We start from the raw sequence: 14,861 nt of genomic DNA, 5'->3' as shown, positions 1-14,861 counted from the left end.
TTTCTGATTGTTTTGAACGATCCGACGAGTCAATATTTCCCGATAAACGTCTCTTCCGTGCATCGGTTATTTTCAGCTACGAAAGAAAGACAATTTTATTCCTATCGTTACGAATCAAATGAAATTTGTGCACGTGATACGATCAAGATTGCTACGATGTACGAAACAATTAGAAGACAGCGTATTCAAAAGACTTTATCGTTCAATAAATTAGTCGGCAGTGTTGGTTCAATATTGTGACAGCTGTGTATAAATTAGATATTCAATAGAAACGTTATTAAATGCACATTTTGGATATGGTTTTCTATTGAAAATATTCCAGGAAATTTTACTACGAGGAATAAGGTAAAAATTTTATGGTTCCTTCACGCAGAAGAGAATTAATCCGATCAAAGTGTAATTAGTTCGACTTTGCGGGCTCGGACTTTAAAGAACTCCTACCAGATATTTTCCGGGTATGTCCGTAGTAAATATTTCTATTTCTTCCTTTAAGTTTGCTGCTCGCTTGGCGTCGTTTAATTAGCGTGGAAGTAATTTAAAAGAATTTGCGGAACTAATTTTTAGCTATTTGATGTTTCGTGTAAAAGATTTAATACGAAAAATAGAATGTAAACGTTCCGTAACACGATAAAACATAATTATCGTTTCCCTTTTACAGCACGAAACAAAATAATTAAATTATTCTTACCGATAAACAACTTTACACGAAGCAAGCCAATTTGTACGACGATCGGCAAATATGAAGTTTCTAATGTAAAATGTTTATATTTCTGTAATTAATTTTGCATTTATTACCGAATTAGAAACATCCTTTGATGGAGAAATAAGTTAAATATATCTCTACCACGCAATGGCAGGAGTACCATTTAATTTAATAGCATTAAATTCATAGTTTTATGATATCAACTATAATTATAACTAGATTCGGCTGTTCGTCGTACCAAATACTCAGTAACCACACAGCGTCGTACAGGATGAACTGTGCTTAAATGCTTTAGCAGAATGAGATCCGATTATGTATTAATTTCGCAGAGTAGCTGTGGCCCAATATGGTGATAAAGCTATATCCTAAATACGACCTTCTATAAAGCTATGCAATTATGAATTCATCGATCTGATCAGATTCCGGAAGTTGAACTCTCCTTTTCGTTGAATGAAACGAAACTAAATTGATTATAAAAAATTCGAAAAAAAAGAGAAATACAATTTCGTGGTGGCCTTAGATTAATGGTCGAAACGCAAAGGCACGGACAAAAGAATAACTTAATACGTCGAATTAATTTTTTTGAAGGCATTATTGGAAACTCTAAGTGGTCTGAACGATAGGACACGATCGTAAATTGAGATAGAATCATCCGTTTCAAAAGTCGAGAACTCCTCCCCCGCAGTTCGTAACTCTTTTCAACTTCATTCGTCGCTTCGGGATAGCAGCTTAACTCGCTGGGAAACTTTCCTAGCTGCGAAGTCGAAAATCTTCGAGAGCATTAGGTTTCGACATGGTTCTCCTGACAAGGATATTCCGATTAATGAGATTATCATATTATCAGCGAAGTGGAACGGAGAACGTAACTGTTGAAATTAAACTCTGAAATTATTTCCACTTTATGGGAATCTATATAAACACAAAAATTAGTCTGCCAGAATGACCTACTTATTCAATTCTAACTAACGAATCTTTTCAATTATAAACTACTCCAAGCACATAAAACTTATATCACATTTTGGGATGTACTTTACAATGCAGAAGATATATTAAAAAGACTTACGTAAAAAGAATAAGATAATTCTATTAAAGAAAGTGCAATTGCCCTTTGCATATGCATCGATGCACTCAAGAAAATTCGTATCGTACGATAATAAAGGTCATTAGAACATATAAAATTTTCCACCGCAATTTGTTCTAATTTCAATTAAAACAGAGATATAGCCTGACCCAGTTACTAGAATCTCCAATCAGCAGCGTATCGTTAATAGCACTTCTGATAATCAGAATACGATTAAAAATTTGTTATTTTCTCCGGCATATCGAATATCACGCTATGAAGGCGCGAACCAATGTATTCCACGTGACGTGCGTTTCTATGAGAATCCATTAACGCGTCATCGTTGACGAATAACCAACAAAATTCAAAGCGAGCGTAACAAATTAATAAACTTCGATTTCGAGTCGAGTAGCTACCTTGGCTGCGGAATAATTTATTCTCCTTCTTGTTCGATCGCGAACAAAACTTTCCCCCTTTTCCGATTCGCCTCGGTCTCCGGCTGCGTCAGGTCTTTTTGCACCGCGAGCGTACTAATTAAAACTGCGAGGCAACGGAGCATAAGGAATTCGGGGAAAAAAGGACTCTCTTGTCCGTGAAAATGAGCGATATTCGTTTGCCAGCCGGACCAACAACGGGTCTCCTCTCCTACCAGCCAATTACCGCGCACCTTTAAAGGACCTTATCTCCAAACAGTTCAATTTCGAGTGGCCTTTCGCACACGATTCATCGCTCGCTTAGTTCGATTGCAGGTAATTTCCTTGAATCGTCGATCTCTTATTCGACCTCGTTATTAACCCCCTTAGTATCCAAAAGTGGAAATATCGACTCCATAATAAAATCTTTGATATCGTATGCAATTCAATTTTAATATATCTAACGATTAGTTTTTTGTAAAATCTGTTTTTATAGCAATATTACTGCAATATTGTGGTTCATATAAATTAATCATACTTTAATTTAATTGCTTCCATTTATTTGAAATATAATTTTTTGAATTCTTGTACATTATCGAATTGTTTGCCATTTACTTAAGTATCAAACCCCAGTTTAATATCGAGGTCAGGGCTCGACCATGGGAAAACTTTGATTATGTTTGCTCCTGCGAAATTTTTATCACACTTTACAGCTTGTACAGCTTGCATTAGAAGACATTAAAACGTTCGTTCGAAAAATGCACAAGCATCTTAAATTCTGTAGCATACAATTGTTCGTAGACTGTTCGTTCTTGAAAACTGATCGTGCATGGGTAAAAAACAAATCGTTTGTACGTTAAGTCGAAGCGTGCTCGGTACGGATGCACCCCGAAGACGATTAAGTGCAGAACAGTGGCTATAATTAAGAGCATTGTTTGAATGATGAAGGTTCTTGGAGAAACCAAGAAAACCGAGACAGTCGTTCCTCGAAGGCGGCGGCCCTATTACGCGTAATTGGTTCATTAGCTCCCATATCGGCTGAGCTATATTCGGTCGTTGTTGTCTGGAGGGGTTGGAAAGAGGGCGCCGTGGCGCCCGGCGTCCCTTCACCCTGTGGTCCAATCGATATATGTACACACGTATACAGGGTGATCCACGTAACGCTACACTCGTAAATCGCATTGTTTGCATCACGTAATGTGTTAAATATAACTCGGTTATTAATGTCAGCCGTTTGCAAGCATTCGATATGGCCAGGGGCTCGTTAAATAATTTTTAACAATATTTCTAAAATCGAATAAAACAGACGTATCAGAAAAATTTTATTTATAAATTTCTGAAAGCAGAAATTCTCTCTTTTTGAGGATATGTCTTTCAAAGTTTGGAAACCACTGGTCTAGTTAGAAATCGCTTAGAAACTACTACCTATCTAATTAACAGTCTCCATCAATCTTCATTATACCGAGCTATTACGATGATAAGATAGTATAATACAGAATAAACGGATAAAATATTTACTTTGAAAGTCTGTTATTACAGTCAGTAGATTCCCAGCATTTTCCCGTAATATCTCACTTAAGTAAATAAACAAAATTTAACTATTCGTGCTACGTCATTCAATTTTGATATTCGTATAAACATGTATGCGTTGTATGCAAATAGGGCAACTGTTCAGAAGGTATACAAATTGTATATTTATTATCCTCGTCGTAGCATAAATTACTTTGCGATGAGAGACTCGTCGGTAAGCAAGTATCGTATAGTTGCAACACGCGTACACATCCACGCGTGTTTTCAATCTAACGTTAATCCAATCATTAAGAAGCCATCCTTCGGTAAATCCTTCTAAAGCACTGCGTTATGAATGTTATCCTCGTCAGATTAAGCAGGACGAACGACACGAACTTATGGGATGACCTTAAGCGACGCAGTAGTATATGCATACGAAAAATAATTCCATACGGAACAGCGAATACAAGCAGGCTTAGGCGGAGCTTACGATGTTTAATTTTCCGTGTATTAAAAACTGAAATAGAAGCGCGATAAGGAGTAGAGGAACGAGCAACCCCGAGGTGCGAGCTAAGGGAGTTTAACGTTTGATTGCCAAGAGATTTTTAGTAGCGTGGCAGTTAAGAACGGGAGTTTGTGCACACATTGTACCATGAATCACCCTATATATATATGTTCGTGCCGTTCATATAGGTGTAACATAGCCAAGGTCTGTTTTATCGAGCACCAACACTGGCTTAAGGACAACACCGGTGAGTCTTGTAATTACATCGTCGCCGAGTATCCATGACGAGGGTGAATGCTTGCAGAACATCAAGGATACGTTCGCAGGATCGTTCGAATCCTGCAAGGATGCACGTCTCGTTCGATGCTTCGACGGAATTTATGAAAACTTCTACGATAAACGCTAACAATAAGATTTTGTGTCCTCCGGTAATGTCTCGGTGCGACACGATGAAACGACGAGCATCAAAGAATGATAAAATAATAATAGGAGTTTTAAGCATGGACCCTAACTGTTACAACCAGAATAAAGTTACAACAATTATTTTCTCGACTACAAACGTTTCGAAAATCAAAAGATATGGAGACTCCATTTTTGATATTCATGAAAAACGAGAATTCGCAGGAACCTAATAATTCGACCAAGATTGTCGTCTACCAAAGACGTTGTTCGCGAACTACCATATTTCTGTGGGAAAACACGCCTTACATATTCGAAATACAGCATCGTCGACCTAAACCGCAACGATACTTCCTCCGAAAGTTGCATAAAAGTTTTCGAAAATATCTCGGAAAGTTCGTGGCTAGTGACCGTAACAAAGAAAATACAAATCGATTGTAGATGCCCGAATTACTTCTTGGCGAGTATTCAACGTCGATATTGCGACAATAAACAGCAACATATGCGCCCCAGTGTTACACATTTCTCAAGTGTTTGACTCTATAGTGGATATAGAATATCGAAAACTGTTTCTAGGAGAGATATTGGGAATCCCTTTTACGTGCAGCGAGGACCAGTAGATATTGCTGTAATGCGTCAACAGGTATAGTTCTAGCGAAAAATCATTTCTGAAATTAGAAAATATTGAATTTACAGACAGTATAACGAGAGTAACTGAGTTTCGAACACATTCTCTCGTTTCACGAACCATTTTATGAATAATAATTCAACCGTTTTCTTTTGTATTATGGAAAGCGATGACCTCGTTTGGCAACGTAAGTTGCTTGTTGTTATAACATTCTATCTATCAATTCGCGAGAGCAGAGCATTTTAATTAGCCAACGCTCGCAAAAGCTACGCAAACACGTCTACCAATTTTCTTGAAACGTTATAAATGGAAATGTTACGGTAATATTTTTAATTTTCTTGAAATTACTACGGATACACCGGGCTGGTATTTCTATTCGACAAATATCAAAATTTCAATATTGCTTTCAAAATCAAATAACCCAAAATAGAGAAACATATATTTTGTTTTGATTAAATAGTAAACTACTTTCGTCGTTATGTTTGCGTTAGCGATAGAAATTCAGTTTATTATTCATTTGTAATTTATTTAGAAAATATTAAAGTATGATATGGGAGTATTATTGCCTCCATACGACTTCCTTGATACCGTCTTATGGGGTGAACGCCTATAAAAGCAGGAAAGCGCAGTAATAAGACTCTTGCGTCAGAACTATACGATAATATTAACATTTTCATTTGCATAATTTATTATAAGACGATACGTGCAGTAGCAGGGGAAATAAAAGACAAGTCTGGAGATCCGCAATCAAAATAATTTGCGTTATTGAAATGTCTCAGGTTTAAAAACAGCTATCCTCTGACCATGAAGAATCATTCCCTTCTCCGATTTATCGCGAACTATACCTAACCCTGTGCAATTTGCTTTTATCTCGTCGGAGATATTGGCACATGCGTGCACGTCGGATTTATGAGTTATTTTAAACATCGTAACATGGACGTAACCATTAACATTCATAATTAAACTTTCGTATAACGAACGATAACGTCGCTATAAAACTGACATTTAACATGGATCGACGTCAGTTCGAACGTTTATTTACTTCATACAAAGTAACTATGGACAGGTTAATTGGCAATCCGAGGTGGAAAGTGTAAATAAAGTGCCCCGGTGCTTTCGAGTTACTAAAACAAGAGACATTTCTCGTCCTGCGTTCTTCATACCCGCTACACCTGTTAGAGCTTTTGCAATCTTAAAATCTCCATTTAACTTTAAGCAGTTTACTATTACCCCGTGTCCTTGGAAAGAAACGGAGTAACGAGAGAAAAAAGGAATCGCAGAAAATTGCCTTTGTTTCAAATCTACCAGCGCGCCGAGAGCGAAATTTCTCACTGTTTCCACGTAGTCGAGGTTGTTATTAGGACAAACCGCGTTTTTCTTACTACGTTTATCTTGTGGGCTACCTGGTGTCGAGGCTTGGAACTTTCCTAATCTCTCAAATTAACCCTCAACGATCTAAAACTGATCGATTCGTCGCTACGTTAACGTTAACGTCATAACGCGTACTAGAAATGGTGCTCATTCGTCTAACCGCAAATCTTGCAATAAACCATCGTCGTCGTGATTAATAAATATTCACGAAACTCATTTGTTGCAGTAATTTCATTTTCTTAATCATAATATTTATGTACGTTTGCTACACCGACTCTGCTCAGAATTGCATTTCTTATTCGAAACAACAGTCGTTACGTTTAACTACGCTCCGCGTAATGACTATTTACAATACACACAGAGTGAGAAATCGTAGTTGCAATTTATAGTGTCTGGTGTATTCATCGCAGCGCACGAAGCAATATAGAAGATGTTAAAGCAACATGCGTTAGTCGAAGTATCCGCGTACTTGTAACTGGACGTGCAGTCGTTTAGGTTACACGGATACGATGCATATCTTTTACATTCCTGTTGCATCCCTCATTCTCATTTGAGGCAACAACCCGTCGTAATTCCTGTCCCACTTCGGTGTCCAACCATTCGCGCCACCGCCGTGACTACAGTTTCAACCCTTCTCTCCCTTTGCCTCATACATCCGTGCAACCCCCTTTCCACCCTTTCATCCCCTGTTCGTCATTCTAGCGGCCGGCTGGCGTGACCAACTTCACTCGCACTTGCTCGGGCGGGGGCGACGTGGCTGCTTATTAATGGGAAGACTTGTTGCACCCGCGTATCGTCTCGTTGCATCGTTGATACCGTATCGACTATCCTACGAGATTAGTCGAAGAACGATCTGCACCGATACGCGCTGCAATTTAGAAGAATTTCACTTCTGAAGGTCTCTTAAGGAAAGTTGTGACAAATAAAAGGAAACTTGGGGAAATCATAGCATTTATTTATGTATGGACTGTTTGAGTAACACTTGCCAATAGTTTTCAAGTCTCTAAGCACACAATCCACAACACCAACAATAATTCAATGCCCAAATGGATATTTTGAGATCGATCGGAATGTAGCAGGAAGCAGAAGCAGAATTATCAATATTTATTAAGAAGAGTAAATCCGGAAGCGTACGCGTTAGTTCAATAAAAGTGCTTGTGCAATGCTGCAGTGCGGCATTGTTATCGCGTGAATGATTTATTTGACGTTGTTTTTAGTAGAAACGTGCATCGTGTTTCGAAAAATGTGTATCATCGATAGAGACTATGCACTCGTTCCAAACGTAATACGTTTAGTGTATTACTGTTATTATTCAAGTCGATTGTATTTGGACGGAAATAATCAACGAGATTTGTATTGCTACGAATACGGCATTTCTACTGACATTTACCGAGACACGGTTTACATACGTGAAAAGTGATTATTATAATCCCGAAGATATATGAAACGAATTTCAAACGTCTTAGTTATTATTCTCGTTAAGCTGTTTCCTTTTACACTAATTAATTGCTCGTTTCGCAGGCAAAGTGTCTTGTCGGAGAGGGATCTTGGCACCAGCTATACATTTTCAAGGATTAGACAGAGTTTTCAAATGGTCGCGAAGTAATTAGCACGTGGCTGTTGCTGATTCTTCTTTCGCCGTATGCACCGAGTAATATCCACGATCTTGGAATCATTCCAAAGATCTGAATACCTTTTTACGCCAAACAGTAATTCTTTCCTTATCTTTGTCCTAATTATGACTGAGAACCTCCAGAAATGACTAGAAAAAGTCCTTAGATATTACTTCTTAAAATGTAAAAACTTTTCGCGTTATTCTCCTATACTGTTCCCTTTTCTAAATTGCTAATCGATAATAATTACGATTTTACGTACTCAACATATTTGGGCTATTTTATATATTTTATTTATTTACTTATGACTGCATCTAATGACTGCGATCTTCGTCCCTAAAAGTACAGATTTTATATTTTACAAGATTCATTAACTCCGTTATGTCGCTTGCCTGACTGCGAGCAGATGATAAGGTCTGAGGTCGTTTCGACCGATGAACTCTCCTATCAAATTCATTGTATATCGTAGTAACTCCGTTCTTAAGGACGATGGGAAAAAACAGGTCTAGCCACGGACAGTCAACAAGGAATAGACGAGAAAGAAAGTAACAGAACCTAAAAAGTCGAAAGCTTTCTTTAGTGTCTGACGATTGCTAGTTAGACTGGTCGTTCGCAGGGGATCAAAGTGCTTTCAACTCGCTGGACGAGGTTAGCTACTTCTCTCCTCGGCTCATCTAAGCTTTGCTTTCGCAGTAAAAAATTTACACAGAAGCAGGAGGGATGATATATAAAATTTCCAAACGTTTAGACACCACTCTGCGGTGTTTTTATAGCGGTCCGAAACTCGAGAGCAATTTTTATTTTGGACAAGCTGCTCCAGTCATTAACGTCGTTGGCTCTCGAGTATTCTTGATACGAACGGTTTTTCCTCATTTTTTTTTCCTTTTTTTTTTGAGAACGTGGGAGAACAAAAACCTCTGATTATACGTTTATTCACCTTTACTTCGCTTCTTTTGCTAATATTGTCTTTCAAATGGGATCGAGTATTTGCTCGCCGAAGCAATAAAGCCTCGTCTCATTTATCCAACGAAATATAAAGCAACTTACTACTCGCTCGAAAAACAAGACAAATCGTGCTACGCTCGCAGCGAAGTTCAACGATTAAAAAGACAAAGTAGAATGACGCGTAGAAAACTTTTGTTCGCGAGGAAAAAATTGAAACGAATTAGCGTTCGAAAGTTTAAATAAAGGCGTTAATTTAAAGAAAGGAAAGAAACTAGGAAGCGACGGAAATTACGTGAAACTTTTTTATTAAATTCATAGCGTGTCTCTCGTTCTTGGTAATTGGTCGAACCGTTTAATTCGTACAGATACGTGGTCGTTTAATTATTTCAAACAGTGTGCACTGCTGTACGCGATGGGTATTTCAAAAATAATAGCATGAAAGAAACCGTGTCTCGCATTCAACGCCAGTGGAATACAAGAAAAAAGGTCCGACAAACAGAAGTCAATACTTGTTCTTGTGCGCGTGTCTACGGAAGGAATAACAGCGTTCTAGGATCCAATTGGAAGAAATATCCTTGGCAGCCTCTAATGTAATTGAATCGAGAGACGAGCAGGGAAACAAGAGGCTTTTGTCTATCCTGTGCCTAGAGATGCGTCAACGTATGGCTAGGAAAGACCATGAAAGAAAATCCCATGGTAGAACGTGCATTTCATCTCATTTGGGCTCGTTCCATTAGTTACGTTTCGCGAATCAGATTATCGGGAAAAGTAACAGTAACAATCTTAGCGAACTCTCATTTACATTCAGTCGAATAAAATGAATTATATGAATAACTTGGAACGGTCGCTGCTTTAGCCGTAACTCTCTTTTTATCGCTCAAAGACGCTGAGTGAACACAAAGTGTTCACCACAGCAGGGAAAACCATTTCTGCCAATGAATTACAGGAGTTTGAATTCTACGCGCACAGGATTTTAGTATTCTGGATGCAAGGCGTTTTAAAAGGATTTTCTGCAGCTCCCTTGGTCGGGAGAAATAAGTCTATTTTAAAAATTCTATTTAACGGGCTGGCTACTATGCGTCGAACATGTGTGACAACTCGCCTCTTGCGATGTAATAACGATTGTTTTACTACTGTACAAACAAGAATGGTATAAAGATATTCGGTTGAACTGTTTAATACGTTTTAATTACGAGCTTACGGAAAAAGAGGTAAACGTTGAAAAATACACATTATGAAATCCAACCTTCTATGATAATCTGATATTTAAGAAATTATTTTAGCCGAGAGGTACCTCTCTTATAAACAGAGATTTTGCAAACCTTTAAAACCGACGTTTCTTTTGTTACAATCCAATTAGTTAAAATTATATAGATGAAAAAAGATTATATGAATCTGAAGAAACGCAGATTTGTTTCAAGCCCGAAACTCGATCCGTCGACTCGATGATTTTAAAGCTCTCTCCCTATTTTATGACGTAAAACGCCGCTAATTAGCCGTAATAAAGTCCACAAATTACGTAACGAAATCTGAAGACCCATTAAATCTTCATGGAACGCAGTAGACAGAAACATATAAAATAAAGTACTAAACATACAGGGTATACGGCCACCCCTGGGAAAAATTTTAATAGGAGATTCCAGAGACCAAACTAAGACGAAAATTAAGGATATCAATTTGTTGATTGAGACTTCGTTAAAAAAGTTATTAAAAAATTAAATTAAAAAATTTCAAATAATTCACGGAAAAATTATCTTCGCTTACGGGGCTCAATTACAATCATTTTTGGTGCATAGACATACCCTCGAAATCCTAACTATTTTCCAGAGAAAAATTCAGTAGATGCAGAAATTTTTCGGCACAAAAAAAATTTCAAATAGTTTTAAAAAAATTATTTTTAGCTAGAAGGGTCAATTACAACCATTTTTGGTAAAGAGTCATACCCTCGAAATCCTACATACTTTCGAGAAAAAAATTCTTTCCCGAAAATATACTCTGCGGCCGGAAATGTTTCTATAACTTTTTAACGAAACCTTAATCAACGAATTAATATCCTTGATTTTCGTCTTATTTTGGCCTCTAGAACCCTGTATAATATAATGCCAAAGAGAATATTATTGTAGTATTTTTTATCTTATCACTAAACGAGTGTCAAAAAACTTCTGATTAAATTTATTCAAAACACAATGAATCGACCGAATAATCATCAATTTTGTAATAGGTAGAAATATTTGGATATTTGAAAAGTACACTTGTTGCGATTAGAATGCTGCGGAATGAATGCGGTTGAAACTATCGAATCCGTACATAAGTTACTTTTGCAAAAACGGTTCCCATTGGAATCCCGCGTCAGAACGTGCACATAAAATACGATCGACCCTCATAATCCGCCATCTATCTCGATCGTCTCGCATATCTATTTGCGCGACTGCATTCGTATAATGCCACCGTGTTCATCAACCCTATCTGAGACTACTCAGCCTGAACGTGCACGTTCAAACGGTTGAAATTGCATTCGACGAAAGTTATTTCTCTTTCGTCGAACTGATTGAGGACAATTCGAGACGTTTTTACCCTCGAGTATGGACTCACGTTGATTTCAGAAGCTCTCGTTAACTTTATAACGACTCAGCGTCTGAGATAATTCAATTCGCGGAAATAATTGAATCGAAATCCCGTGAAATCATTAGTTTCCTCTGGGGAAACTGGTTTGCAGAGATTTTGCACGGATTATAATTTTGCATTAATGTGCAAGCAGTTCAGACAGTGTAACCCTACGCATTTAGCAACAGTTATATGTGTATTTTTGTATGTTCGTATTAATTTTCATATACAGTGTCTGGTTGTTAATAGTAATCCCTTTAGGAGGTTGAATGTATTTTGACAAAAGTTTTGTATTTCCATCTCACGATTTGATTAAATTTTGAACGAAATCAGTGTATTCATATGTACGAGGAATCCAAAGAAATTGAAGAACAACCTTTTCCATAAATTCATGGACAAATTAAAGCATGACTTATGACGATCATTTAATAAATAATAGCAGGATCATACTATTATATTTATTTGAGTAAATTAACAGCAATTCATAGAAGATCATAATTTATGCTCTTTCGTTTGCGTTGCAATCTGGTGTCGTCAGATAATGCAAACCGCTAAATGTATAGGCTGAACGTAATTACGTTTCAATAGTACGTTTGATCCTCCCTCCTGTCCATATCTACTGAATAAGGAATATGACCTGATTATGTGCAATGATCAAAAGGAATCGAAGAAAATTCGTGAAACTGTCAATCGTGTCTTAAAAACAGAAGGAACGATGAGATTTGTGTGTAGAATTTATTCCCATATATATGAAAGAAATTTAATTAATATTTATAAATTTCCCAAAAATAAAGGACAGTTTCTCACCCCTAAACACAGATGAATTGAAATATCGAATTTTCCTTCAATTTGTGCTGCTAATTTAATTTGAACTAATACGTTCCTATCGGGGACAAACAAGTTCTGAGAAAGCGCAATCAAACAAATAATAACCAGTATTATTGAATGATGCAGCTAGGCAATAACCAGCCCCGCTAAATAGGTGGCGTAACCAAGATGGTGACACTGGGAAACCGATAGAGGAAAGCAATAAGTCGCTCATTGTTTCGATCTTCGCGTGATTTCCATTATCAAAATTGGGTATCAGTTGTGCATTCATCGTTAAAAATAGTAAGCTTGTAAAATTTAACGCGCCACGAGTGCAACCTCTTCAGATACGATCCAATTTGTATCAAATAAAAATAAATTTAAATCGATTTTCGAATTTTCATCTTAATGAAAAATAATTAATTCCGTATTCTTTTGCTTCTAAAAATTACATGCACTTGATACGTTATAAATAGTGTTGAATTAAATTTTTAATTGAACGACAACACTCAGCACTGTTTGATACTCAAAAAGCGTAATTCAATTTGAAATATTAATAATTTTACTCAGGATACAACAAAATTTCCAATGTTTAAAATGGCTGTTGGAATTGATAATGAATTTTAATAAAATACAATATCAAAATATTATTTACCCTTGTGCGCAATTTTTGCAATTTGAAAGTGTCTTGTAGGCGAGTTTGTATGCATCGGTGTCAGCACGAAACCCACACGTTTACAAAAGTTGGAATCGACGATGCGTAATGCAGCGTGTGCACACTACAGTACCCTTATTCGATTTTATGAAGCATTAAAAGCTGTCTGTATATCGCTTTTCATTCCTAAAAACAGGACCGGTGAAATCGATCATCGATTAACCGTGGTTTTCACGATTGATTAAACGCGCCGCACTGACAACAGAAAATATGCAAATGAAACGATCGCGCGATGTTTGCCAATAGTTCAACTAATTCGTAATCCGTGGCGCGTGAAACTTGTTTAAAGATGAACTTACTACTCTTAGCATAATCGTTAAAATATGTGCATATGATTATTTATTTATTACTTTAATAAAGAATATGAAATTGAATTCGACATAATTTTCCCAGTATTGAATAACCATATTAACGTCTTGAGATTTTGATGGTTCCTCTCTTGGGGATGAAAAATCATGCTCGCAAATCGTTTTCATTGATTTACGATCGCAGTGTCGATATGACGAATCGTTTGAAATAAATATGGATGTATGACTCTTCGCGACGTCCACTGAAAGAAAAGCAAATAGATTTCTGCGGGGAAGTAGAAACAGAAACAGGCACCGCAGCAGAGAGACGTTCGGACGTGGATGAGAACTATAAAAGCAATTTATCGTAAATTCAATAAGACACGGAGAGGCCAATCTAGGCTGACAGCGTGAACGTTAATTTAAACTGGTGGGACAATTTGATTTTGCTCGCTACAGAGTTCGTCGCTTGCAAAATCGCCTGAATTTCTCTCACCCAATGGTCCTATGACGAATCGAACCACAATTTTAGGATATTTTGTACGTGATTCTCACACGTTGTCAAACACAGAAAGCTTCTTTAAAACAGCAGAGGAAACGTAAATGGAAGAGCCTGTTTTTCGATAATCGAAACGGTTTAAAGTAATGCACAAATAATTTAATGCACGTATTAATTTATCGAATAATATTGTTACAGTTGAGCAAATTTTATTTCTGAATAACGAACACGAATTTTAGACTCCGTCGAGTTAACTTCCGTTTACGTTTCATTCGTAAATCAGAATCCGTTAACGAATTTTTTTAAATTCGCATCTCAACGAGCAAAGCCGCGGGCAAAAGTTAGTTTACGAATGGGATCTAAAAGTTTGATTCGTTATTTTGAAATAAAATTCGCCCGACTCTGGGCCACGTTCATCTTTATTTCCGCTGCTCGATAAACACGATTCAACGAAATCATCCCACGAACGCGTGATTTTTTTAACTCAAATGTTCGTTTTCGACGTTCGCTTTAAATATAAAAATTGCGTTGCTCTTACTATCGATATGAGCACAATGTTAGTACGAAATAAAAATGCAGTCGACCGTGAATTCAAAATAAAAATAGCTTTCTATTTCATTTTAACGAAAATTCTAAAAATAAATTGATTTTTTCACTCTGATATGAATACCTTGTTTACTTGTTTATTTTAAATTTTTGTACACTATTTATTAAAACGATTCAAAGAAATAGAATCCAGTGGGTTTCGATTTCCTCAAAAACAAAGCCCCTGAATGTATGCTAGAGTGGAATAGCAAATTTGG

The 14,861-nt window shown here is 36.9% G+C and overlaps 1 protein-coding gene and 1 long non-coding RNA gene across 6 annotated transcripts in view; one reads left to right on the top strand and one right to left on the bottom strand.

Moving 5' to 3' along the window:
* The window catches only part of LOC143345579 (uncharacterized), a 191,851-nt gene that overhangs the window by 151,107 nt on the left and 25,883 nt on the right, over nt 1-14,861 (bottom strand). The gene's annotated exons all lie outside the window — the stretch shown is intronic.
* The window catches only part of Task6 (TWIK-related acid-sensitive K[+] channel 6), a 175,254-nt gene that overhangs the window by 137,380 nt on the left and 23,013 nt on the right, over nt 1-14,861 (top strand). The window lies entirely within an intron of this gene.

This window comes from Colletes latitarsis, chromosome 9, assembly GCF_051014445.1.
Source record: "Colletes latitarsis isolate SP2378_abdomen chromosome 9, iyColLati1, whole genome shotgun sequence".
Taxonomy (NCBI): Eukaryota; Metazoa; Arthropoda; class Insecta; order Hymenoptera; family Colletidae; genus Colletes; species Colletes latitarsis.
The sequence above is the reverse complement of the archived record's forward strand: the minus strand, read 5'-3'. Positions and strand labels throughout refer to the sequence as shown.